General features: G+C 58.1%; 1 protein-coding gene across 2 annotated transcripts in view; it reads left to right on the forward strand.

Annotated features, from left to right (window-relative positions):
* The window catches only part of REEP6 (receptor accessory protein 6), a 106787-nt gene that overhangs the window by 19763 nt on the left and 61179 nt on the right, over window positions 1-25845 (forward strand). The gene's annotated exons all lie outside the window — the stretch shown is intronic.

The raw sequence follows: 25845 nt of genomic DNA on the forward strand, positions 1-25845 counted from the left end.
TCTGCCACAGGTTCCACCCGCATCTCAAACCTACAGCCGGACAGTGTTCCGATGTAGGAAGTTGGCTCTGTATATACTATCTCAAAGTGAGAGATAGTGTACACAGAGTCCAAGGGTTCCCCTTAGAGGTAAGATAGTGGCAAAATGAGTTAATACTAATGCTCTATTTTGTGGTAGTGTGGTCGAGCAGTAGGCCAATAGGTTTTTATATAGAAAAATATTATTTTCTTAAGTACATAAATTGTAAGGTTCTTGACACAGGTAAGTATGGAACTTTGAAGTAAAACAGTAATGTACACAGTTTTTGCAAAAATGGCAATAAGCTATTTTCAAAGTGGACACAGTGCACAAATCAACAGTTCCTGGGGGAGGTAAGTATGAGTTAGTTTAGCAGGTAAGTGAAGCACTTACAGGTTCAGTCTCCGGGGCATAGGCAGCCCACCGTTGGGGGTTCAAGTTAACCCCAAACACCCAGCAACACAGGGCCGGTCAGGTGCAGAGGTCAAAGTAGGGCCCAAATAGCATAGGCACCTATGGAGACTAGGGGTGCTCCGATTCCAGTCTGCTAGCAGGTAAGTACCTTTGTCCTTCTGGAGCAGACCAGGGGGGTTGTGTAGAGCACTGGGGGTGGGGGGTTCCACAAACAGGAACACAAAACACACCCTCAGTAGCACAGGGACAGCCAGTGCAGTGTGTATTGGTTTCAGTGGAGGGACCCGGGGGTCAGTCTGGAGATGCTGGCAGGGCACAAGGGGGCTTCTCGGGCCACCCACTGACTGGGCAACGATGAGGGCTGCCTGCTGGTCACTCCTGCACCAGAAGTTGGTTTCTCTCGGGGCTGTGGGTGCAGTGCTTCTTCCAGGCGTCGGATTCTTTGTTACCAGGCAGTCGTGGTCAAGGGGAGCCTCTGGATTCTCTCTGCAGGCATCACTGTGGGGGTGCAGGGAGGTTATCTCAGGGAGTCCATGTTGTGGGAGTCGCCTGGGGGTCCTTACTGCAGTGTTGGTTTCTCTGGCCATGAGCCGGGGGCGTCGGGTGCAGAGTGTTGGGGACTCACGCTTTCGGAGTGAGGCTGTAGTCCCTTTAAAGATGGTTTCTTCTTTGTTGTTTAGACAGAGCTGCTGTTCACAGAAGTTTCTTGGTCCTTTGGGTTCAGGGAAGTCCTCTGTGGCGGCAGAGGTTGCTGGTCCCACTGGATGCGTCGCTGTTGCAGGTTCTTGGAGTCTGGATAAAGGCCTGTAGGGATGGGGCCAAGCCAGTTGTAGTCTCTGTCTTCTCTGCTGGGCTTTCAGGTCAGCAGTCCTTCTTCTTGTTCAGGTCATCAGGAAATCTGTTTTCCTGGGTTCAGGGTCACCCCTAAATACTAAATTTAGTGGTGTGTTTAGGGCTGGAGACCAGAAGCCAATGGCTACTGTCCCTGAGGGTGGCTACATCCTGCTTGTGTCCCCTCCCTGTGGTGAGGAGGGGCACATCCCTAATCCTATTGGGGGAATCCTCCAGAGCAAGATGGAGGATTTTCCAAGGAAGTGGTCAACTCAGCTCAGGACACCTTAGGGGCTGTCTTGGCTGGAGGGTGACTCCTCCTTGTTTTTCTCATTATCTCCTCCGCACTTGCTGCCAAAAGTGGGGGCAGTGGCTGGAGGGGCAGGCATCTCCACTAGCTAGAGTGCCCTGGGGCATTGTAACACGAAGCCTGAGCCTTTGAGGCTCACTGTTAGGTGTTACAGTTCCTGCAGGGGGGGGGTGAAGCACCTCCACCCAGAGCAGGCTTTGTTCCTGGTCACAGAGTGACAAAGGCACTCTCCCCATGTGGCCAGAAACCTGTCTGAATGTATCAGGCTGGCAGTGACTGGTCAGCCAAGCACTAGTAGTTTGGCTGGAATGCAGGGGGCTTCTACAAGATGCCCCCTGTGTTCATTTCTCAATGTATCCTACACTGGCATCAGTGTGGATTTATTGTGCTGGGAAGTTTGATACCAAACTTCACAGTTTTCAGTGTAGCCATAATGGTGCTGTGGAGTTTGTGTTTGGCAGACTCCCAGACCATATACTCTTATGGCTACCCTGCACTTACAATGTCTAAGGTTTTGCTTAGACACTGTAGGGGCATAGTGCTCAGGCAGCTATGCCCTCACCTGTGATATAGTGCACCCTGCCTTAGGGCTGTAAGGCCTGCTAGAGGCGTGACTTACCTATGCCATAGGCAATGAGTTGTGGGCATGGCACCCTGAACACACCACCAGCACACACAAGCTGTGAGGCAGTGTGCATGTGCTGAGTGAGGGGTCTCTAGGGTGGCATAAGACATGCTGCAGCCCATAGACCTTCCCTGGCATCAGGGCCCTTGGTGCCAGGGGTACCATTTACAAGGGACTTATCTGTGTGCCAGGGTTGTGCCAGTTGTGGAAACAAAGGTGCAGTTCAGGGAAAGAACACTGGTGCTGGGGCCTGGTTAGCAGGGTCCCAGCACACTTTCAATCATAACTAGCATCAACAAAAGGCAAAAAGTCAGGGGATAACCATGGCAACAGTGGCATTTTCCTACATCCGACTACCAGTCTCTGCTACGTCAAACGTCGCATTGACCAAAGCCACGCCCTTAGCTCCACCTCTGCTAAAGTTGCGTTTCTCCAGGGACATGGCGGGGCATTAGGCTCCAGCTGTGTCCTCCTGGAACGGGAATCTTTGTTCTGCTTGGTCTCTGTCTTCCTCCGTTTCCATCTCTCTACAGAGGCAATCTTCTCCATCCCTCTCCTAGTGTCTTCTTGCTCCCACGTCCTTCTCCTTTCGTACTGTCACTGGATCTCAAACAGTGCCTGCATAGCCATGGTTGTGACTCTCGAACAACCGTCGTCCATCCAGCATGGGTAGAAGAGAGAAGCGTTGTAGATCGGCAACAGTCTGTAACCCTGGGCTAGATCCGCTAGTGTCATCATTGGCACACTTCCTTTGGGACGTGCAGCTGCCTGCTCACACCATCAAACGTATGTTGTCTCGTTCCCTGCTGCTGATTCCTGCCGCCTCCGTCTTTTACTGGCACATCCGAGTATGCTGAACCTCCGTGCGGAGGTAGGTGTTCTAGGTATGGGATCATTGCTGGCAAAGTAAATCATTGGTAAAATTACTTGAGTAGTCACCCTACAACAGACTTAATTGTTTCATGGTGACGCATCAAAAACTAAATACTACTGTGGAGGACCATTATGCCTTTCCCTTCTTGATCAACGCGTTTCAGCTCCAATGCACCAGACAGCCACCTTCATCAGGAACTATTGGGAGTTATTGCTCTACAAGGCACATGCAGTGTGTACCTTACACTTTAAGTGTTATCTAGTGTTGCTACTATCACCCCATTACTCACCACCTGTAAAGAGTACCCACTGTCACATGCCTTCACGATTACTACAAATAACTGTCAGTACCCGGCCATACCATACTTCTCAGTACATGGGTGCTTACTGATATAAAAATCTATAGCAGAAAATATGATCTCACAGATATTATGCACCTTTTAGTGCCCTGATTATCATTGGTGCTCCGTGTACAAGTATTTCCAGTCCATCTGGGAAGGGGCAGAGATCACTGCCTGGTACAACACCTACTGAGTTGAACAGTTTGTGGGATCCACACCTTAAATGAAGGGAACCAATCATACGTCATCTTTTCGCCCCTTCAAAAGATATTCACAAACATTTTAAATTTAAAAATGAGTCCCTGATTGAGTCAAAGAATCTCCTCTGGAGTTCTCTGGAAGTGGGCACATTACAGAGGCTGAGATGCTAGGGCCTGGCCCTGGCTGAAGCAGCCTGATCCCTCCCCATCACATGAACAGCATGGGATGTTGAACCTACCACGAGGCAGGCAGGTGCGCGTGAGTCCTGGAGTAGACTTTTTGTGTATATTGTATGTAAGGCTGTGGTTTGAGAGTCAATGTGCACATTGGATCTGTTTGATATCAGGAGACACGATAAGATCTCCAAGCTACATAGGACTTCAGCATTGACCAGGCCCCAGACACAGGAGAGAGCATTAGGTGTCCAGGAGAAGTGTGACAATACTTCTGAAATAGCAATTGAGCATTTTTCCTAAAAGAGCTGTCAGAGGCGCAAAGTGAAGATCCTCTGATCTAAACATCAAGAACCATCTCCTCAAAGGAGCAGGGGGTGTTCATCCAATTAACATTCTCTTTTCCAGCCAAACTTAGCCATCAAGCAGAACCATGCAAGGTTCTTGAAGATCTTACACCTGGGTCACGAGTCTTTGTATTCCCAGCAAGGGGGTCTCTCGTGCTCTTCTGGGAGTACTTTCCAGAGAGGCCATTTCATGCATGGCCTCCACTGAGAATGTGTTCTGCAGATGTGCACATACTTTCTTCTACTAAAAGTACGCTCCAGTGAGGGCCACGCATTTGTGGTCTTCACTGAGCGTACGCTCCAGTGAGAGTCATGCACGTATGGTCTTCACTGAGAGTACGCTCCAGTGAAGGCCACGCGTGTCTCATCTCCATTGAGAGTACGCTCCAGTGAGGGCCACGTGTGTCTGGTCTCCATTAAGTACCCTCCAGGGAGGGCAATGCATCTGTGGTCTTCACTGAGAGTACCCTCCAGGGAGGGCCACGCACGTATGGTCTTCACTGAGAGTACGCTCCAGTGAGGGCCACGCATGTCTCATCTCCATTGAGAGTACGCTCCAGTGAGGGCCACGCGTGTCTCCTCTCCATTGAGAGTACGCTCCAGTGAGAGCCACATGTGTCTGGTCTCCATTGAGAGTACCCTCCAGGGAGGGCCATGCATCTGTGGTCTTCACTGACAGTGCCCTCCAGGGAGGGTCACCCACGTATGGTCTTCACTGAGAGTACGCTCCAGTGAGGTTCATGCATGTATGGTCTTCACTGAGAGTACGCTCCAGTGAGGTTCATGCATGTATGGTCTTCACTGAGAGTACGCGCCAGTGAGGGTCATGCATGTATGGATTTAACTGACAGCATACACACTCTCTAGTACACTCCAGAGAGGCCCACACATGCACAATCTCTAGTAAACTCTAGAGAGGCCCTCGCATGCACAATCTCTAGTAAACTCTAGAGAGGCCCTCGCATGCACAATCTCTAGTAAACTCTAGAGAGGCCCTCGCATGCACAATCTCTAGTAAACTCTAGAGAGGCACATGCATGCACAATCTCTAGTACACTCTAGAGAGGCCCACGCATGCACAATCTTTACTGATAGCACACTCCAAAGAGGCCCACGCATGCACAGTCTCTAGTACACTCCAGAGAGGCCCACGCATGCACAGTCTCTAGTACACTCCAGAGAGGCCCACGCATGCACAGTCTCTAGTACACTCCAGAGAGGCCCACGCACGCACAGTCTCTAGTACACTCCAGAGAGGCCCACGCACGCACAGTCTCTAGTACACTCCAGAGAGGCCCACGCACGCACAGTCTCTAGTACACTCCAGAGAGGCCCACGCACGCACAGTCTCTAGTACACTCCAGAGAGGCCCACGCACGCACAGTCTCTAGTACACTCCAGAGAGGCCCACGCACGCACAGTCTCTAGTACACTCCAGAGAGGCCCACGCACGCACAGTCTCTAGTACACTCCAGAGAGGCCCACGCACGCACAGTCTCTAGTACACTCCAGAGAGGCCCACGCACGCACAGTCTCTAGTACACTCCAGAGAGGCCCACGCACGCACAGTCTCTAGTACACTCCAGAGAGGCCCACGCACGCACAGTCTCTAGTACACTCCAGAGAGGCCCACGCACGCACAGTCTCTAGTACACTCCAGAGAGGCCCACGCACGCACAGTCTCTAGTACACTCCAGAGAGGCCCACGCACGCACAGTCTCTAGTACACTCCAGAGAGGCCCACGCACACACAATCTTTACTGATTGCACACTCCAGAGAGGCCCACGCATGCACAGTCTCTAGTACACTCTAGAGAGGCCCACGCATTCACAGGCTCTACTAAAAGTACACTGCAGGCTCAGGGCCCTCCACCTCTCCACTGTCATCAGGCCTTGTACCGCTTTCATGGGGGTGTTTGGAGCTTCCCGTCCTGTCTGCTGCAGGCACAACGTACACTGAATCAGGAACCTCCTGGGTTCATGGCTCACATGGAGTTTAGATTACCAGGGCCACACTGGCATTGAGAAGATAACTGATGGAGAGGCCAGCAGCTCTACAAGTACCTTGGACTGAGATTGGCAGTACTAGCAGGTGTACTACATCAGATATGGTGGAGCTGAAATTACTGAGCTGCATATCCTGCACACTAAGGGATGACATGTCACTTTGTAAAGCCTTGAGGAAGTGTGATGAGGGCAATAATAAATAAGCTATTTTATAGCAAGTTTCCTGGTTCTGGACCTCTTGATTGGAGTGCGGCCTGGCAAACAAAACTCTTCTCTTAAATAAGTTCCCTGTTGTTACTATTTGGCCAAAGTTTGAATGCACCTGTGATCAGTTGCAACTGATAGACTGCTATGCTCAGCAGAGGCCATGCAATTTCAAAGCACTACCAGCCACGCTCGATGAGGCCAGCTTAGTGTTTACAAACTTGTGGTTCTGATAACCCGAAGCAGAAAACTGAATTACAAGATAATTCAAATACATAGCTTCAGGCGCATCGCCATACTCCGTGGTCTTGACATTACTCTGATGAGTGACTGGAGGGACCATTTACCAGCTGCGGGGTCCAGTTATCAGTGTCTGATCAGCTTGTCTCTGTTTAACTTCCTGGTGATGAGCTCAAAGTGTCTGGTCTGATGTTAATCAGAGGCTAAGTGGAAGATGGAGGCTAATCCCTTTGTGCATCTTCTGTGCTTCAGGTAGGGCGGGGTCTCGGGCCTATCCAGATCTTCTGAAATGGTGGACGGGGTCTCTGACCTATCTAGAGATTCAGGAGGGGTGGACGGGGTCTTGGGCCTATTCAGAGATTCAGGAAGCACAAGTGGGGTCTTGGACCTATCCAGATATTCAGAAAGTGTGGGGGGGGTGTAGGAAAGTACCATCTTGCCTGCCAATCTTACCCCCATTTTTACTGTATGTATGTTTGTTTTTGCCTTTGTCACTGGGATCCTGCTAGCCAGGACCCCAGTTCTCATACGTTTGTGGCCTGTATGTGTTCCCTGTGTGGTGCCTAACTGTGTCACTGAGGCTCTGCTAACCAGAACCTCAGTGTTTATGCTCTCTCTGCTTTTAAAATTGTCACTGCAGGCTAGTGACTAGTTTTACCAATTCTGATTGGCACACTGGAACACCCTTATAATTCCCTAGTATATGGTACCTAGGTACCCAGGGTATTGGAATTCCAGGAGATCCCTATGGGCTGCAGCATTTCTTTTGCCACCCATAGGGAGCTCAGACAATTCGTACACAGGACTGCCACTGCAGCCTGCGTGAAATAACGTCCACGTTATTTCACAGCCATTTTTCACTGCACTTGAGTAACTTATATGTCACCTATATGTCTAACCCTCACTTAGTGAAGGTTAGATGCAAAGTTACTAAGTGTGAGGGCACCCTGGCACTAGCCAAGGTGCCCCCACATTGTTCAAAGCAATTTCCCCGGACTTTGTGAGTGCGGGGACACCATTACACGTGTGAACTACCTATGTGTAGCTTCACAATGGTAACTCTGAACATGGCCATATAACATGTCTAGGATCATGGAATTGTCCCCCCCAATACCATTCTGGTATTGGAGGGACAATCCCATGCATCCCCGGGGCTCCAGCATGGACCCCGGTAACAGCCAAACCAGCTCTCTGGGGTTTTCTCTGCAGCTTCCTCTGCTGTCAACCCTCAGACAGGTTTCTGCCCCCCTGGGGCCTGGGCAGCCCAGTCCCAGAAAGGCAGAACAAAGGATTTCCTCTGAGAGAGGGTGTTACACTCTCTCCCTTTGGAAATAGGTGTTAAGGGCCTGAGAGGAGTAGCCTCTCCTGGCCTCTGGAAAAGCTTTGAAGGGCACAGATGGTGCCCTCCTTGCATAAACCAGTCTACACTGGTTCGGGGATCCCCCAGAACCTGCTCTGGTGCGAAACTGGACAAAGGAAAGGGGAGAGACCACTCCCCTGTCCATCATCACCCCAGGGGTGGTACCCAGAGCTCCTCCAGTGTGTCCCAGACCTCTGCCATCTTGAATGCAGAGGTGTGAGGGCACAATGGAGACCTCTGAGTGGCCAGTGCCAGCAGATGATGTTGGAGACCCCTTCTGATAGGCTCTTACCTGGTTAGGTAGCCAATCCTCCTCTGAGGGCTATTTAGGGTCTTTCCTGTGGGTTTCTCGGGAGATAAAGAATGCACTTCTCTCTTCGACTTCTGCCAAGGATCGACTGCTGAATGCTCCAGGACGCCTGCAAAACCGCAACAAAGTAGGAATAAGACTACCAGCAACATTGTATCGCTTCATCCTGCCGGCTTTCTCGACTGTATCCTGGTGTCGCATGCTCTGAGTGCTGTCTGCCTTCATCCTGCACTGGAAGCCAAGTAGAAATCTTCCGTGGATCAACGGAATCTTCCCCCTGGTAACGCAGGCATCAAACTTCTGCATCACCGGTCCTCTGGGTCCCCTCTTATCCTGAGGAGCGTGGTCCCTGGAACACAGGAGCTGGATCCAAGTGACCCCGACAGTCCAGTGGTTCTTCTGTCCAAATTTGGTGGAGGTAAGTCCTTGCCTCCCCACGCCAGACAGTAATCCTGTGTACTGCGGAATCTGCAGCTGCTCGGGCTCCTGTGCACTTTTGCAAGACTTCCTTCGTGCACTGCCTAGCCCAGGTCCCCAGCACTCCGTCCTGCATTGCCCAACTCGCTGAGTTGGACTCCGACTTCGTGGGACCCTCTTTTGTTGTTCTGAGACGACCACTGTGTTCAGATATCCTGAATGCCTGTTCAGGTACTTCTGTGGGTCCTACCTGCTTCTGCGTGGGCTCTCTCTGTTGCTGAGCGCCCCCTCTGTCTCCTCCTCTAAGGGGCAACCTCCTGGTCCTTTCTGGGCCCTGGCAGCACCCGTAAACTTCATCTGCGACTCTTGCAGCTAGCAAGGCTTGTTTGCGGTTTTTGTGCGTGGAAACAACTCTGCATCCTCCAGCATGCCGTGGGACATCTTCTGACCAAAGGAGAAGTTCCTGGCACCTTCCGTTGTTGCAGAATCATCTGCTTCTTCCACCCGGAGGCAGCCCTTTTGCACCTTCATCCGGGGTTTAGTGGGCTCCTGCCCCCCCTGGACACTTGCGTGTCTCTTGGACTTGGTCCCCTTCCTTTACAGGTCCTCAGGGCCAGGAATCCGTCTTTAGTGCTTTGCAGTCAGTTGTTGTCTTTGCAGAATCCCCTATCTCGACTTTACTGTCTTTCTGGGGTAGTAGGGTAACTTTACTCCTACTTTTCAGGGTTTTGGGGTGGGGTATCTTGGACACCCTTAGTGTTTTCTTACACTCCCAGCGACCCTCTACACACTACACTAGGCCTGGGGTCCATTCGTGGTTCGCATTCCACTTTTGGAGTGTATGGCTTGTGTTGCCCCTAAACCTATTGTCTCCTATTGCATCCTATTGTGTTCTACATTGTTTGCACTACTTTTCTGTTTACTTACCTGATTTTTGTTTGTGTGCATATAATTTGTGTATATTACTTACCTCCTAAGGGAGTATATCCTCTGAGATACTTTTGGTATATTGTCACTAAAATAAAGTACCTTTTATTTTTAGTAACTCTGAGTATTGTGATTCTTATGATATAGTGCTATATGATATAAGTGGTATAGTAGGAGCTTTGCATGTCTCCTAGTTCAGCCTAAGCTGCTCTGCTATAGCTACCTCTATCAGCCTAAGCTGCTAGAACACTACTAATCTACTAATAAGGGATAACTGGACCTGGCACAGGGTGTAAGTACCCCTTGGTACCCACTACAAGCCAGGCCAGCCTCCTACAGAGTCTTGGGCCTATCCAGACCTTCAGGAAGTACCTCCCGAGTGCGGTGTGTGTGAACCCCATAAGTAAGAGGGATCTGCTGATGACTTGTGTGACTCTGATTGCCAAGTGCCAGAAAGGGTGTGAGGCATCAGCCTACGGTGTCTGCAGGCTGGTTTCGCTAGAATATTTTGAAAATCTGTTCTAAGGTGTGAACATCAACCCCAGAAAGCAGGCGGTATGTTTCTCGGGTCTGCCTCTGGGGCAGGGCTGGGTTTTGAGTGCGGATAATGTGATCTCTGCTCTCAAGGCTAGATGTTGGCTGGTCAGCGTGGCTGTGACCTCCAGGGCGCGGAAGGACCCTCTGGCTGGAAGACTCGAGCCGAGGGCGGTGCACTCATTCAGGCAGGAGCCGGGGATGGGTCGAGTGGTGAAAGTGGGGCCGAGGGAGGACTTAGGTAGTCGGTTGAGTGAGATCCAGCTGAAGAATGAATAAGAGGTCGGTCTTGAATGATACTGCAGGTCCCGGGCCTTCGGCGTTCATTCAGAGAGTGGGCGGACACCGCGTGCTTCCGGGGGCAGGTGAGGGACCTGAGAGATGCCCAGGAGCAGGGGTTTGGTCATCAGACACTTCCTGGTCAGTGCTGGGTGTCCGCAGGGTGCCCAGGAGCCGGCTTGGAGCTGTGGTCGTGGCAGGAGATGGGCCCCTTTGCAGGGGTGTGGTCATCAGACACCGCCTGGTCAGTGCTGGGTGTCTGCGGGGTGCCCAGGAGCCACCTTGGAGCTGTGGTCTTGGCAGGAGATGGCGCCCCTCTGCAGGGGTGTGGTCATCAGACACCGCCTGGTCAGTGCTGGGTGTCTGCGGGGTGCCCAGGAGCCACCTTGGAGCTGTGGTCGTGGCAGGAGATGGTGCCCCTCTGCAGGGGTGTGGTCATCAGACACCGCCTGGTCAGTGCTGGGTGTCTGCGGGGTGCCCAGGAGCCACCTTGGAGCTGTGGTCTTGGCAGGAGATGGCGCCCCTCTGCAGGGGTGTGGTCATCAGACACCGCCTGGTCAGTGCTGGGTGTCTGCGGGGTGTCCAGGAGCCACCTTGGAGCTGTGGTCGTGGCAGGAGATGGTGCCCCTCTGCAGGGGTGTGGTCATCAGTCACCGCCTGGTCAGTGCTGGGTGTCTGCGGGGTGTCCAGGAGCCGGCTTGGAGCTGTGCTCGTGGCAGGAGATGGGCCCCTCTGCAGGGGTGTGGTCATCAGACACCGCCTGGTCAGTGCTGGGTGTCTGCGGGGTGTCCAGGAGCCACCTTGGAGCTGTGGTCGTGGCAGGAGATGGGCCCCTCTGCAGGGGTGTGGTCATCAGACACCGCCTGGTCAGTGCTGGATGTCTGCAGGGTGTCCAGGAGCCACCTTGGAGTTGTGGTCGTGGCAGGAGATGGGCCCCCTGTGACCTGGGTGCAGCCCCATGCTTGCAGCCTCTGCAGACCCCCCAGACCGAGTCTGTGGCTGGGGGCGGGGGGTTGTCTGGAAGGTGGGAAGACTTCCGCACGCACTGGCGCAGCGCTGAGATTCTTGTGTGAGGGGGAGGTCAGTCTGCAGACACAGAGGACGAATGACATCCATGTACCCCTTCAGGTGGCACGCAGGGAGGGTGGCAGCCGCTCTGCCAGGCCTCACCTCACACCAGGGTGCGGAGAGTGGTCCATGTGCCCAGTGGTCAGAGCACAGCCATGTCTGCGCTGCTTGCCCCCAAGGACTCGGCCCTGAGGCTCTGCTGGGGTTGGGAGGGGTGTGCACTCAGGAGGTGCCTGCTGGGAAGGGCAGTGGTGTGTACCTGCTGGGGTTGGGAGGGGTGTGCACTCAGGAGGTGCCTGCTGGGGAGGGCAGTGGTGTGCACCTGCTGGGGCTGGGAGGGGTGCGCACCTGCTGGGGCTGGGAGGGGTGCGCACCTGCTGGGGCTGGGAGGGGTGCGCACCTGCTGGGGCTGGGAGGGGTGCGCACCTGCTGGGGTTGGGAGGGGTGCGCACCTGCTGGGGTTGGGAGGGGTGTGCACTCAGGAGTTGCCTGCTGGGGAGGGCAGTGGTGTGCACCTGTACCTGCTGGGGTTTGGAGGGGCGTGCACCTGCTGGGGTTGGGAGGGGTGCGCCCTCAGCAGGTACCTGCTGGGGTTGGGAGGGGCGTGCACTCAGGAGGTACCTGCTGGGGAGGGCAGTGGTGCGCACCTGCTGGGGTTGGGAGGGGTGCGCACCTGCTGGGGTTGGGAGGGGTGCGCCCTCCGCAGGTACCTGCTGGGGTTGGGAGGGGCGTGCACCGGCTGGGGCTGGGAGGGGTGCGCCCTCAGCAGGTACCTGCTGGGGAGGGCAGTGGTGTGCAACTGCTGGGGCTGGGAGGGGTGTGCACCTGCTGGGGTTGGGAGGGGTGTGCTCTCAGCAGGTACCTGCTGGGGAGGGCAGTGGTGTGCACCTGCTTGGGTTGGGAGGGGTGCGCACCTGCTGGGGCTGGGAGGGGCGTGCACCTGTACCTGCTGGGGAGGGCAGTGGTGCGCACCTGCTGGGGCTGGGAGGGGTGCGCACCTGCTGGGGCTGGGAGGGGCGTGCACCTGTACCTGCTGGGGAGGGCAGTGGTGCGCACCTGCTGGGGCTGGGAGGGGTGCGCACCTGCTGGGGCTGGGAGGGGCGTGCTCCTGTACCTGCTGGAGAGGGCAGTGGTGCGCACCTGCTGGGGCTGGGAGGGGTGCGCACCTGCTGGGGCTGGGAGGGGTGCGCACCTGCTGGGGCTGGGAGGGGTGCGCACCTGTACCTGCTGGGGAGGGGCGTGCACCTGTACCTGCTGGGGAGGGCAGTGGTGCGCACCTGCTGGGGCTGGGAGGGGTGCGCACCTGCTGGGGCTGGGAGGGGCGTGCTCCTGTACCTGCTGGAGAGGGCAGTGGTGCGCACCTGCTGGGGCTGGGAGGGGTGCGCACCTGCTGGGGCTGGGAGGGGTGCGCACCTGCTGGGGCTGGGAGGGGTGCGCACCTGTACCTGCTGGGGAGGGCAGTGGTGCGCACCTGCTGTGGGTGGGAGGGGCGTGCACCTGTACCTGCTGGGGAGGGCAGTGGTGCGCACCTGCTGGGGCTGGGAGGGGTGCGCACCTGCTGGGGTTGGGAGGGGTGCGCCCTCAGCAGCTGTGCACTCCCTCACCCGTGTGGTGCGCCCTCAGCAGCTGTGCACTCCCTCACCCGTGTGGTGCGCCCTCAGCAGGGACGCCGCCTGCACCCGGATGCGGGGCCGCCTCTGTGTGCATTTCCCACACTGCGGGGCGCTCCCGGCTCCGGCTGGGCTGTTTGCAGACTTTGCCCTTGCGGTGCTCCCTCCCGCCGCTCGGAGTGCATTGTTACTGGTGCCCGGGGGGTGAGGCCGTGTGTCCCGGGGCCCCCGCGCTGCAGGGCCCCTCATGGATCGGCCCCAGCTCGGGCCCCTCCAAGGCAGACGGCCGGTCTCCCGGGCTCCAGAGAGAGTGGAGGTACCAGGACTTGTAACGCAGCAGGGCGGGGTCACCATGAGATGGGGTTGTGACGGGGTGAGGCAGGTGGGGGCGCCCTTCAGTGCATCTGTACCCAGTGTACTCACTCATCCCCTCGCTGAAGGAGTTCACTCACTCGCAGGAGAAGTCACCCTCCTAGAAGTCCAGCAAGTTAGACCCTGGCAGGTGCCTGGTCTCTCTTCCGGTGCCAGAGCTGTCCTGGGAACCCCTGCTTTAGGCAGACACTGGGGGTGCAGTGACAGGTTCCCACTGGGTGCCGAGAGTCCTCGGCGTCCCTCACACCCTGCCCTCGTGCGATAGGAAAGGGCCCTGTTATTACAGGCAGTCCGGTCCAGAGAGAAGCCACCCGGTGATGAAATGATCAGGAACTGGGTGACGTCTTGTCTGCATGGCTGCAAGCTTGCAGCATGTGTGCCCGGGCATCACTCTGGTGGGCCTCTGCACGTCGTTGTGCGCTGTAGAGTGCAGCTTGTGTGCCCGGGCATCACTCTTGTGGGCCTCTGCACGCCGTTGTGCGCAGCATGTGTGCCCGGGCATCACTCTGGTGGGCCTCTGCACGCCGTTGTGCGCAGCATGTGTGCCCGGGCATCACTCTGGTGGGCCTCTGCACGCCGTTGTGCGCTGTAGTGTGCAGCATGTGTGCCCGGGCATCACTCTTGTGGCCTCTGCACGCCGTTGTGCGCTGTAGAGTGCAGCTTGTGTGCCCGGGCATCACTCTTGTGGCCTCTGCACGCCGTTGTGCGCTGTAAAGTGCAGCTTGTGTGCCCGGGCATCACTCTTGTGGCCTCTGCACGCCGTTGTGCGCTGTAGTGTGCAGCTTGTGTGCCCGGGCATCACTCTGGTGGGCCTCTGCACGTCGTTGTGCGCTGTAGAGTGCAGCTTGTGTGCCCGGGCATCACTCTTGTGGCCTCTGCACGCCGTTGTGCGCTGTAGTGTGCAGCTTGTGTGCCCGGGCATCACTCTTGTGGGCCTCTGCACGCCGTTGTGCGCTGTAGAGTGCAGCTTGTGTGCCCGGGCATCACTCTTGTGGCCTCTGCACGCCGTTGTGCGCAGCTTGTGTGCCCGGGCATCACTCTTGTGGCCTCTGCACGCCGTTGTGCGCTGTAGTGTGCAGCTTGTGTGCCCGGGCATCACTCTTGTGGGCCTCTGCACGCCGTTGTGCGCTGTAGTGTGCAGCATGTGTGCCCGGGCATCACTCTTGTGGCCTCTGCACGCCGTTGTGCGCTGTAGAGTGCAGCTTGTGTGCCCGGGCATCACTCTTGTGGGCCTCTGCACGCCGTTGTGCGCAGCATGTGTGCCCGGGCATCACTCTTGTGGGCCTCTGCACGCCGTTGTGCGCTGTAGTGTGCAGCATGTGTGCCCGGGCATCACTCTGGTGGGCCTCTGCACGTCGTTGTGCGCTGTAGAGTGCAGCATGTGTGCCCGGGCATCACTCTTGTGGCCTCTGCACGCCGTTGTGCGCAGCTTGTGTGCCCGGGCATCACTCTTGTGGCCTCTGCACGCCGTTGTGCGCTGTAGTGTGCAGCTTGTGTGCCCGGGCATCACTCTTGTGGGCCTCTGCACGCCGTTGTGCGCTGTAGTGTGCAGCTTGTGTGCCCGGGCATCACTCTTGTGGGCCTCTGCACGCCGTTGTGCGCAGCATGTGTGCCCGGGCATCACTCTTGTGGGCCTCTGCACGCCGTTGTGCGCTGTAGTGTGCAGCTTGTGTGCCCGGGCATCACTCTTGTGGGCCTCTGCACGCCGTTGTGCGCAGCATGTGTGCCCGGGCATCACTCTTGTGGGCCTCTGCACGCCGTTGTGCGCAGCATGTGTGCCCGGGCATCACTCTGGTGGGCCTCTGCACGCCGTTGTGCGCTGTAGTGTGCAGCTTGTGTGCCCGGGCATCACTCTTGTGGGCCTCTGCACGCCGTTGTGCGCAGCTTGTGTGCCCGGGCATCACTCTTGTGGCCTCTGCACGCCGTTGTGCGCTGTAGTGTGCAGCATGTGTGCCCGGGCATCACTCTTGTGGGCCTCTGCACGCCGTTGTGCGCAGCTTGTGTGCCCGGGCATCACTCTGGTGGGCCTCTGCACGCCGTTGTGCGCTGTAGTGTGCAGCTTGTGTGCCCGGGCATCACTCTTGTGGGCCTCTGCACGCCGTTGTGCGCAGCTTGTGTGCCCGGGCATCACTCTTGTGGCCTCTGCACGCCGTTGTGCGCTGTAGTGTGCAGCATGTGTGCCCGGGCATCACTCTTGTGGGCCTCTGCACGCCGTTGTGCGCTGTAGTGTGCAGCTTGTGTGCCCGGGCATCACTCTTGTGGGCCTCTGCACGCCGTTGTGCGCAGCATGTGTGCCCGGGCATCACTCTTGTGGCCTCTGCACGCCGTTGTGCGCTGTAGAGTGCAGCATGTGTGCCCGGGCATCACTCTTGTGGCCTCTGCACGCCGTTGTGCGCTGTAGTGTGCAGCATGTGTGCCCGGGCATCACTCTTGTGGGCCTCTGCACGCCGTTGTGCGCTGTAGAGTGCAGCATGTGTGCCCGGGCATCACTCTTGTGGGCCTCTGCACGCCGTTGTGCGCTGTAGAGTGCAGCATGTGTGCCCGGGCATCACTCTTGTGGGCCTCTGCACGCCGTTGTGCGCTGTAGTGCGCAGCATGTGTGCCCGGGCATCACTCTTGTGGCCTCTGCACGCCGTTGTGCGCTGTAGAGTGCAGCATGTGTGCCCGGGCATCACTCTTGTGGCCTCTGCACGCCGTTGTGCGCTGTAGTGTGCAGCATGTGTGCCCGGGCATCACTCTGGTGGGCCTCTGCACGCCGTTGTGCGCTGTAGAGTGCAGCATGTGTGCCCGGGCATCACTCTTGTGGGCCTCTGCACGCCGTTGTGCGCTGTAGTGTGCAGCATGTGTGCCCGGGCATCACTCTTGTGGGCCTCTGCACGCCATTGTGCGCTGTAGTGTGCAGCATGTGTGCCCGGGCATCACTCTTGTGGGCCTCTGCACGCCATTGTGCGCTGTAGTGTGCAGCATGTGTGCCCGGGCATCACTCTTGTGGGCCTCTGCACGCCGTTGTGCGCTGTAGTGTGCAGCATGTGTGCCCGGGCATCACTCTTGTGGCCTCTGCACGCCGTTGTGCGCTGTAGTGTGCAGCATGTGTGCCCGGGCATCACTCTTGTGGGCCTCTGCACGCCGTTGTGCGCAGCTTGTGTGCCCGGGCATCACTCTTGTGGGCCTCTGCACGCCGTTGTGCGCTGTAGTGTGCAGCATGTGTGCCCGGGCATCACTCTTGTGGGCCTCTGCACGCCGTTGTGCGCAGCTTGTGTGCCCGGGCATCACTCTTGTGGCCTCTGCATGCCGTTGTGCGCTGTAGAGTGCAGCATGTGTGCCCGGGCATCACTCTTGTGAGCCTCTGCACGCCGTTGTGCGCAGCATGTGTGCCCGGGCATCACTCTTGTGGCCTCTGCACGCCGTTGTGCGCTGTAGTGTGCAGCATGTGTGCCTGGGCATCACTCTGGTGGGCCTCTGCACGCCGTTGTGCGCTGTAGAGTGCAGCATGTGTGCCCGGGCATCACTCTTGTGGGCCTCTGCACGCCGTTGTGCGCTGTAGTGTGCAGCATGTGTGCCCGGGCATCACTCTTGTGGCCTCTGCACGCCGTTGTGCGCTGTAGTGTGCAGCATGTGTGCCCGGGCATCACTCTTGTGGGCCTCTGCACGCCGTTGTGCGCTGTAGTGTGCAGCATGTGTGCCCGGGCATCACTCTTGTGGCCTCTGCACGCTGTTGTGCGCTGTAGAGTGCAGCATGTGTGCCCGGGCATAACTCTTGTGGCCTCTGCACGCCGTTGTGCGCTGTAGTGTGCAGCATGTGTGCCCGGGCATCACTCTTGTGGGCCTCTGCACGCCGTTGTGCGCTGTAGTGTGCAGCATGTGTGCCCGGGCATCACTCTTGTGGGACTCTGCACGCCGTTGTGCGCTGTAGTGTGCAGCATGTGTGCCCGGGCATCACTCTTGTGGGCCTCTGCACGCCGTTGTGCGCTGTAGAGTGCAGCTTGTGTGCCCGGGCATCACTCTTGTGGGCCTCTGCACGTCGTTGTGCGCTGTAGAGTGCAGCTTGTGTGCCCGGGCATCACTCTTGTGGCCTCTGCACGCCGTTCTGCGCTGTAGTGTGCAGCTTGTGTGCCCGGGCATCACTCTGGTGGGCCTCTGCACGTCGTTGTGCGCTGTAGAGTGCAGCTTGTGTGCCCGGGCATCACTCTTGTGGCCTCTGCACGCCGTTGTGCGCTGTAGTGTGCAGCTTGTGTGCCCGGGCATCACTCTTGTGGGCCTCTGCACGCCGTTGTGCGCTGTAGAGTGCAGCTTGTGTGCCCGGGCATCACTCTTGTGGCCTCTGCACGCCGTTGTGCGCAGCTTGTGTGCCCGGGCATCACTCTTGTGGCCTCTGCACGCCGTTGTGCGCTGTAGTGTGCAGCTTGTGTGCCCGGGCATCACTCTTGTGGGCCTCTGCACGCCGTTGTGCGCTGTAGTGTGCAGCATGTGTGCCCGGGCATCACTCTTGTGGCCTCTGCACGCCGTTGTGCGCTGTAGAGTGCAGCTTGTGTGCCCGGGCATCACTCTTGTGGGCCTCTGCACGCCGTTGTGCGCAGCATGTGTGCCCGGGCATCACTCTTGTGGGCCTCTGCACGCCGTTGTGCGCTGTAGTGTGCAGCATGTGTGCCCGGGCATCACTCTGGTGGGCCTCTGCACGTCGTTGTGCGCTGTAGAGTGCAGCATGTGTGCCCGGGCATCACTCTTGTGGCCTCTGCACGCCGTTGTGCGCAGCTTGTGTGCCCGGGCATCACTCTTGTGGCCTCTGCACGCCGTTGTGCGCTGTAGTGTGCAGCTTGTGTGCCCGGGCATCACTCTTGTGGGCCTCTGCACGCCGTTGTGCGCTGTAGTGTGCAGCTTGTGTGCCCGGGCATCACTCTTGTGGGCCTCTGCACGCCGTTGTGCGCAGCATGTGTGCCCGGGCATCACTCTTGTGGGCCTCTGCACGCCGTTGTGCGCTGTAGTGTGCAGCTTGTGTGCCCGGGCATCACTCTTGTGGGCCTCTGCACGCCGTTGTGCGCAGCATGTGTGCCCGGGCATCACTCTTGTGGGCCTCTGCACGCCGTTGTGCGCAGCATGTGTGCCCGGGCATCACTCTGGTGGGCCTCTGCACGCCGTTGTGCGCTGTAGTGTGCAGCTTGTGTGCCCGGGCATCACTCTTGTGGGCCTCTGCACGCCGTTGTGCGCAGCTTGTGTGCCCGGGCATCACTCTTGTGGCCTCTGCACGCCGTTGTGCGCTGTAGTGTGCAGCATGTGTGCCCGGGCATCACTCTTGTGGGCCTCTGCACGCCGTTGTGCGCAGCTTGTGTGCCCGGGCATCACTCTGGTGGGCCTCTGCACGCCGTTGTGCGCTGTAGTGTGCAGCTTGTGTGCCCGGGCATCACTCTTGTGGGCCTCTGCACGCCGTTGTGCGCAGCTTGTGTGCCCGGGCATCACTCTTGTGGCCTCTGCACGCCGTTGTGCGCTGTAGTGTGCAGCATGTGTGCCCGGGCATCACTCTTGTGGGCCTCTGCACGCCGTTGTGCGCTGTAGTGTGCAGCTTGTGTGCCCGGGCATCACTCTTGTGGGCCTCTGCACGCCGTTGTGCGCAGCATGTGTGCCCGGGCATCACTCTTGTGGCCTCTGCACGCCGTTGTGCGCTGTAGAGTGCAGCATGTGTGCCCGGGCATCACTCTTGTGGCCTCTGCACGCCGTTGTGCGCTGTAGTGTGCAGCATGTGTGCCCGGGCATCACTCTTGTGGGCCTCTGCACGCCGTTGTGCGCTGTAGAGTGCAGCATGTGTGCCCGGGCATCACTCTTGTGGGCCTCTGCACGCCGTTGTGCGCTGTAGAGTGCAGCATGTGTGCCCGGGCATCACTCTTGTGGGCCTCTGCACGCCGTTGTGCGCTGTAGTGCGCAGCATGTGTGCCCGGGCATCACTCTTGTGGCCTCTGCACGCCGTTGTGCGCTGTAGAGTGCAGCATGTGTGCCCGGGCATCACTCTTGTGGCCTCTGCACGCCGTTGTGCGCTGTAGTGTGCAGCATGTGTGCCCGGGCATCACTCTGGTGGGCCTCTGCACGCCGTTGTGCGCTGTAGAGTGCAGCATGTGTGCCCGGGCATCACTCTTGTGGGCCTCTGCACGCCGTTGTGCGCTGTAGTGTGCAGCATGTGTGCCCGGGCATCACTCTTGTGGGCCTCTGCACGCCATTGTGCGCTGTAGTGTGCAGCATGTGTGCCCGGGCATCACTCTTGTGGGCCTCTGCACGCCATTGTGCGCTGTAGTGTGCAGCATGTGTGCCCGGGCATCACTCTTGTGGGCCTCTGCACGCCGTTGTGCGCTGTAGTGTGCAGCATGTGTGCCCGGGCATCACTCTTGTGGCCTCTGCACGCCGTTGTGCGCTGTAGTGTGCAGCATGTGTGCCCGGGCATCACTCTTGTGGGCCTCTGCACGCCGTTGTGCGCAGCTTGTGTGCCCGGGCATCACTCTTGTGGGCCTCTGCACGCCGTTGTGCGCTGTAGTGTGCAGCATGTGTGCCCGGGCATCACTCTTGTGGGCCTCTGCACGCCGTTGTGCGCAGCTTGTGTGCCCGGGCATCACTCTTGTGGCCTCTGCATGCCGTTGTGCGCTGTAGAGTGCAGCATGTGTGCCCGGGCATCACTCTTGTGAGCCTCTGCACGCCGTTGTGCGCAGCATGTGTGCCCGGGCATCACTCTTGTGGCCTCTGCACGCCGTTGTGCGCTGTAGTGTGCAGCATGTGTGCCTGGGCATCACTCTGGTGGGCCTCTGCACGCCGTTGTGCGCTGTAGAGTGCAGCATGTGTGCCCGGGCATCACTCTTGTGGGCCTCTGCACGCCGTTGTGCGCTGTAGTGTGCAGCATGTGTGCCCGGGCATCACTCTTGTGGCCTCTGCACGCCGTTGTGCGCTGTAGTGTGCAGCATGTGTGCCCGGGCATCACTCTTGTGGGCCTCTGCACGCCGTTGTGCGCTGTAGTGTGCAGCATGTGTGCCCGGGCATCACTCTTGTGGCCTCTGCACGCTGTTGTGCGCTGTAGAGTGCAGCATGTGTGCCCGGGCATAACTCTTGTGGCCTCTGCACGCCGTTGTGCGCTGTAGTGTGCAGCATGTGTGCCCGGGCATCACTCTTGTGGGCCTCTGCACGCCGTTGTGCGCTGTAGTGTGCAGCATGTGTGCCCGGGCATCACTCTTGTGGGACTCTGCACGCCGTTGTGCGCTGTAGTGTGCAGCATGTGTGCCCGGGCATCACTCTTGTGGGCCTCTGCACGCCGTTGTGCGCTGTAGAGTGCAGCTTGTGTGCCCGGGCATCACTCTTGTGGGCCTCTGCACGCCGTTGTGCGCTGTAGTGTGCAGCATGTGTGCCCGGGCATCACTCTTGTGGGCCTCTGCACGCCGTTGTGCGCTGTAGTGTGCAGCATGTGTGCCCGGGCATCACTCTTGTGGGCCTCTGCACGCCGTTGTGCGCTGTAGTGTGCAGCATGTGTGCCCGGGCATCACTCTTGTGGGACTCTGCACGCCGTTGTGCGCTGTAGTGTGCAGCATGTGTGCCCGGGCATCACTCTTGTGGGCCTCTGCACGCCGTTGTGCGCAGCTTGTGTGCCCGGGCATCACTCTTGTGGGCCTCTGCACGCCGTTGTGTGCTGTAGTGTGCAGCATGTGTGCCCGGGCATCACTCTTGTGACCTCTGCACGCTGTTGTGCGCTGTAGTGTGCAGCATGTGTGCCCGGGCATCACTCTTGTGGGCCTCTGCACGCCGTTGTGCGCAGCTTGTGTGCCCGGGCATCACTCTTGTGGGCCTCTGCACGCCGTTGTGCGCTGTAGTGTGCAACATGTGCGCCCGGGCATCACTCTTGTGGGCCTCTGCACGCCGTTGTGCGCAGCATGTGTGCCCGGGCATCACTCTTGTGGGCCTCTGCACGCCGTTGTGCGCTGTAGTGTGCAGCATGTGTGCCCGGGCATCACTCTTGTGGCCTCTGCACGCCGTTGTGCGCTGTAGAGTGCAGCATGTGTGCCCGGGCATCACTCTTGTGGGCCTCTGCACGCCGTTGTGCGCTGTAGTGTGCAGCATGTGTGCCCGGGCATCACTCTTGTGGGCCTCTGCACGCCGTTGTGCGCTGTAGTGTGCAGCATGTGTGCCCGGGCATCACTCTTGTGGGCCTCTGCACGCCGTTGTGCGCAGCTTGTGTGCCCGGGCATCACTCTTGTGGCCTCTGCACGCCGTTGTGCGCTGTAGAGTGCAGCATGTGTGCCCGGGCATCACTCTTGTGGGACTCTGCACGCCGTTGTGCGCTGTAGTGTGCAGCATGTGTGCCTGGGCATCACTCTTGTGGGCCTCTGCACGCCGTTGTGCGCAGCTTGTGTGCCCGGGCATCACTCTTGTGGGTCTCTGCACGCCGTTGTGCGCAGCTTGTGTGCCCGGGCATCACTCTTGTGGCCTCTGCACGCCGTTGTGCGCTGTAGAGTGCAGCATGTGTGCCTGGGCATCACTCTTGTGGGCCTCTGCACGCCGTTGTGCGCAGCTTGTGTGCCCGGGCATCACTCTTGTGGGCCTCTGCACGCCGTTGTGCGCTGTAGTGTGCAGCATGTGTGCCCGGGCATCACTCTTGTGGGCCTCTGCACGCCGTTGTGCGCAGCTTGTGTGCCCGGGCATCACTCTTGTGGGCCTCTGCACGCCGTTGTGCGCTGTAGTGTGCAGCATGTGTGCCCGGGCATCACTCTTGTGGGCCTCTGCACGCCGTTGTGCGCAGCTTGTGTGCCCGGGCATCACTCTTGTGGCCTCTGCACGCCGTTGTGCGCTGTAGTGTGCAGCATGTGTGCCCGGGCATAACTCTTGTGGCCTCTGCACGCCGTTCTGCGCTGTAGTGTGCAGCATGTGTGCCCGGGCATCACTCTTGTGGGCCTCTGCACGCCGTTGTGCGCTGTAGTGTGCAGCATGTGTGCCCGGGCATCACTCTTGTGGCCTCTGCACGCCGTTGTGCGCTGTAGAGTGCAGCATGTGTGCCCGGGCATCACTCTTGTGGGCCTCTGCACGCCGTTGTGCGCAGCTTGTGTGCCCGGGCATCACTCTTGTGGGCCTCTGCACGCCGTTGTGCGCTGTAGTGTGCAGCATGTGTGCCCGGGCATCACTCTTGTGGGCCTCTGCACGCCGTTGTGCGCTGTTGAGTGCAGCATGTGTGCCCGGGCATCACTCTTGTGGGCCTCTGCACGCCGTTGTGCGCAGCTTGTGTGCCCGGGCATCACTCTTGTGGGCCTCTGCACGCCGTTGTGCGCTGTAGTGTGCAGCATGTGTGCCCTGGCATCACTCTTGTGGGCCTCTGCACGCTGTTGTGCGCAGCTTGTGTGCCCGGGCATCACTCTTGTGGCCTCTGCACGCCGTTGTGCGCTGTAGAGTGCAGCATGTGTGCCCGGGCATCACTCTTGTGGCCTCTGCACGCTGTTGTGCGCTGTAGAGTGCAGCATGTGTGCCCGGGCATAACTCTTGTGGCCTCTGCACGCCGTTCTGCGCTGTAGTGTGCAGCATGTGTGCCCGGGCATCACTCTTGTGGGCCTCTGCACGCCGTTGTGCGCTGTAGTGTGCAGCATGTGTGCCCGGGCATCACTCTTGTGGGCCTCTGCACGCCGTTGTGCGCTGTAGTGTGCAGCATGTGTGCCCGTGCATCACTCTTGTGGGCCTCTGCACGCCGTTGTGCGCTGTAGTGTGCAGCATGTGTGCCCGGGCATCACTCTTGTGGGCCTCTGCACGCCGTTGTGCGCTGTAGTGTGCAGCATGTGTGCCCGGGCATCACTCTTGTGGGCCTCTGCACGCCGTTGTGCGCAGCTTGTGTGCCCGGGCATCACTCTTGTGGGCCTCTGCACGCCGTTGTGCGCTGTAGTGTGCAGCATGTGTGCCCGGGCATCACTCTTGTGGGCCTCTGCACGCCGTTGTGCGCTGTAGTGTGCAGCATGTGTGCCCGGGCATCACTCTTGTGGGCCTCTGCACGCCGTTGTGCGCTGTAGTGTGCAGCTTGTGTGCCCGGGCATCACTCTTGTGGCCTCTGCACGCCGTTGTGCGCTGTAGAGTGCAGCATGTGTGCCCGGGCATCACTCTTGTGGGCCTCTGCACGCCGTTGTGCGCAGCTTGTGGGCCTCTGCACGTCGTTGTGCGCTGTAGTGTGCAGCTTGTGTGCCCGGGCATCACTCTTGTGGCCTCTGCACGCCGTTGTGCGCAGCTTGTGTGCCCGGGCATCACTCTTGTGGCCTCTGCACGCCGTTGTGCGCTGTAGAGTGCAGCTTGTGTGCCCGGGCATCACTCTTGTGGGCCTCTGCACGCCGTTGTGCGCTGTAGTGTGCAGCTTGTGTGCCCGGGCATCACTCTTGTGGCCTCTGCACGCCGTTGTGCTCTGTAGTGTGCAGCTTGTGTGCCCGGGCATCACTCTGGTGGGCCTCTGCACGCCGTTGTGCGCTGTAGAGTGCAGCATGTGTGCCCGGGCATCACTCTTGTGGCCTCTGCACGCCGTTGTGCGCTGTAGTGTGCAGCATGTGTGCCCGGGCATCACTCTTGTGGGACTCTGCACGCCGTTGTGCGCTGTAGAGTGCAGCATGTGTGCCCGGGCATCACTCTTGTGGGCCTCTGCACGCCGTTGTGCGCTGTAGTGGGCAACATGTGCGCCCGGGCATCACTCTTGTGGGCCTCTGCACGCCGTTGTGCGCAGCATGTGTGCCCGGGCATCACTCTTGTGGGCCTCTGCACGCCGTTGTGCGCTGTAGTGTGCAGCTTGTGTGCCCGGGCATCACTCTTGTGGCCTCTGCACGCCGTTGTGCTCTGTAGTGTGCAGCTTGTGTGCCCGGGCATCACTCTGGTGGGCCTCTGCACGCCGTTGTGCACCGTAGAGTGCAGCATGTGTGCCCGGGCATCACTCTTGTGGCCTCTGCACGCCGTTGTGCGCTGTAGTGTGCAGCATGTGTGCCCGGGCATCACTCTTGTGGGACTCTGCACGCCGTTGTGCGCTGTAGAGTGCAGCATGTGTGCCCGGGCATCACTCTTGTGGCCTCTGCACGCCGTTGTGCGCTGTAGTGTGCAGCTTGTGTGCCCGGGCATCACTCTTGTGGCCTCTGCACGCCGTTGTGCGCTGTAGTGTGCAGCTTGTGTGCCCGGGCATCACTCTGGTGGGCCTCTGCACGCCGTTGTGCGCTGTAGTGTGCAGCATGTGTGCCCGGGCATCACTCTTGTGTTAGAGAAGACCGGCGGCCAAGCCGCGCGAGGCGGACTGCGGAGGGAGGAACATGGTCCCTCCGGCACTCACCCGTCCTTAGGATGGCCCTGAGGTTTTCCTTACGTGTGTTCAGTGAGTGGGTCTTTCGGGCCTTTGAGCCCAGAAACCTCCACAATGATGGTGCGTGTAAGAGGCTGGACTGGCTTGTAGTGAGTACCAAGGGGTACTTGCACCTTGCACCAGGCCCAGTTATCCCTTATTAGTGTATAGGGTGTCTAGCAGCTTAGGCTGATAGATAATGGTAGCTTAGCAGAGCAGCTTAGGCTGAACTAGGAGACGTGTGAAGCTACTACAGTACCACTTAGTGTCATATGCACAATATCATAAGAAAACACAATACACAGTTATACTAAAAATAAAGGTACTTTATTTTTATGACAATATGCCAAAGTATCTTAGAGTGTACCCTCAGTGAGAGGATAGGAAATATACACAAGATATATATACACAATAGCAAAAATATGCAGTATAGTCTTAGAAAACAGTGCAAACAATGTATAGTTACAATAGGATGCAATGGGGAAACATAGGGGTAGGGGCAACACAAACCCTATACTCCAAAAGTGGAATGCGAACCACGAATGGACCCCAAACCTATGTGACCTTGTAGAGGGTCGCTGGGACTATTAGAAAATAGTGAGAGTTAGAAAAATAACCCTCCCCAAGACCCTGAAAAGTGAGTGCAAAGTGCACTAAAGTTCCCCTAAGGACAAAGAAGTCGTGTTAGAGGAATAATGCAGGAAAGACATAAACCAACAATGCAACAACTGTGGATTTCCAATCTAGGGTACCTGTGGAACAAGGGGACCAAGTCCAAAAGTCACAAGCAAGTCGGAGATGGGCAAATGCCCAGGAAATGCCAGCTGCGGGTGCAAAGAAGCTTCTACTGGACAGAAGAAGCTGAGGTTTCTGCAGGAACGAAAAGGGTAGAGACTTCCCCTTTGGTGGACGGATCCCTCTCGCCGTGGAGAGTCGTGCAGAAGTGTTTTCCCGCCTAAAGAACGCCAACAAGCCTTGCTAGCTGCAAATCGTGCGGTTAGCGTTTTTGGACGCTGCTGTGGCCCTGGAGGGACCAGGAGGTCGCAAATTGGACCAGGAGAGAGAGGGGACGTCGAGCA

This window comes from Pleurodeles waltl, chromosome 12 (genome assembly GCF_031143425.1).
Source record: "Pleurodeles waltl isolate 20211129_DDA chromosome 12, aPleWal1.hap1.20221129, whole genome shotgun sequence".
Taxonomy (NCBI): domain Eukaryota; kingdom Metazoa; phylum Chordata; class Amphibia; order Caudata; family Salamandridae; genus Pleurodeles; species Pleurodeles waltl.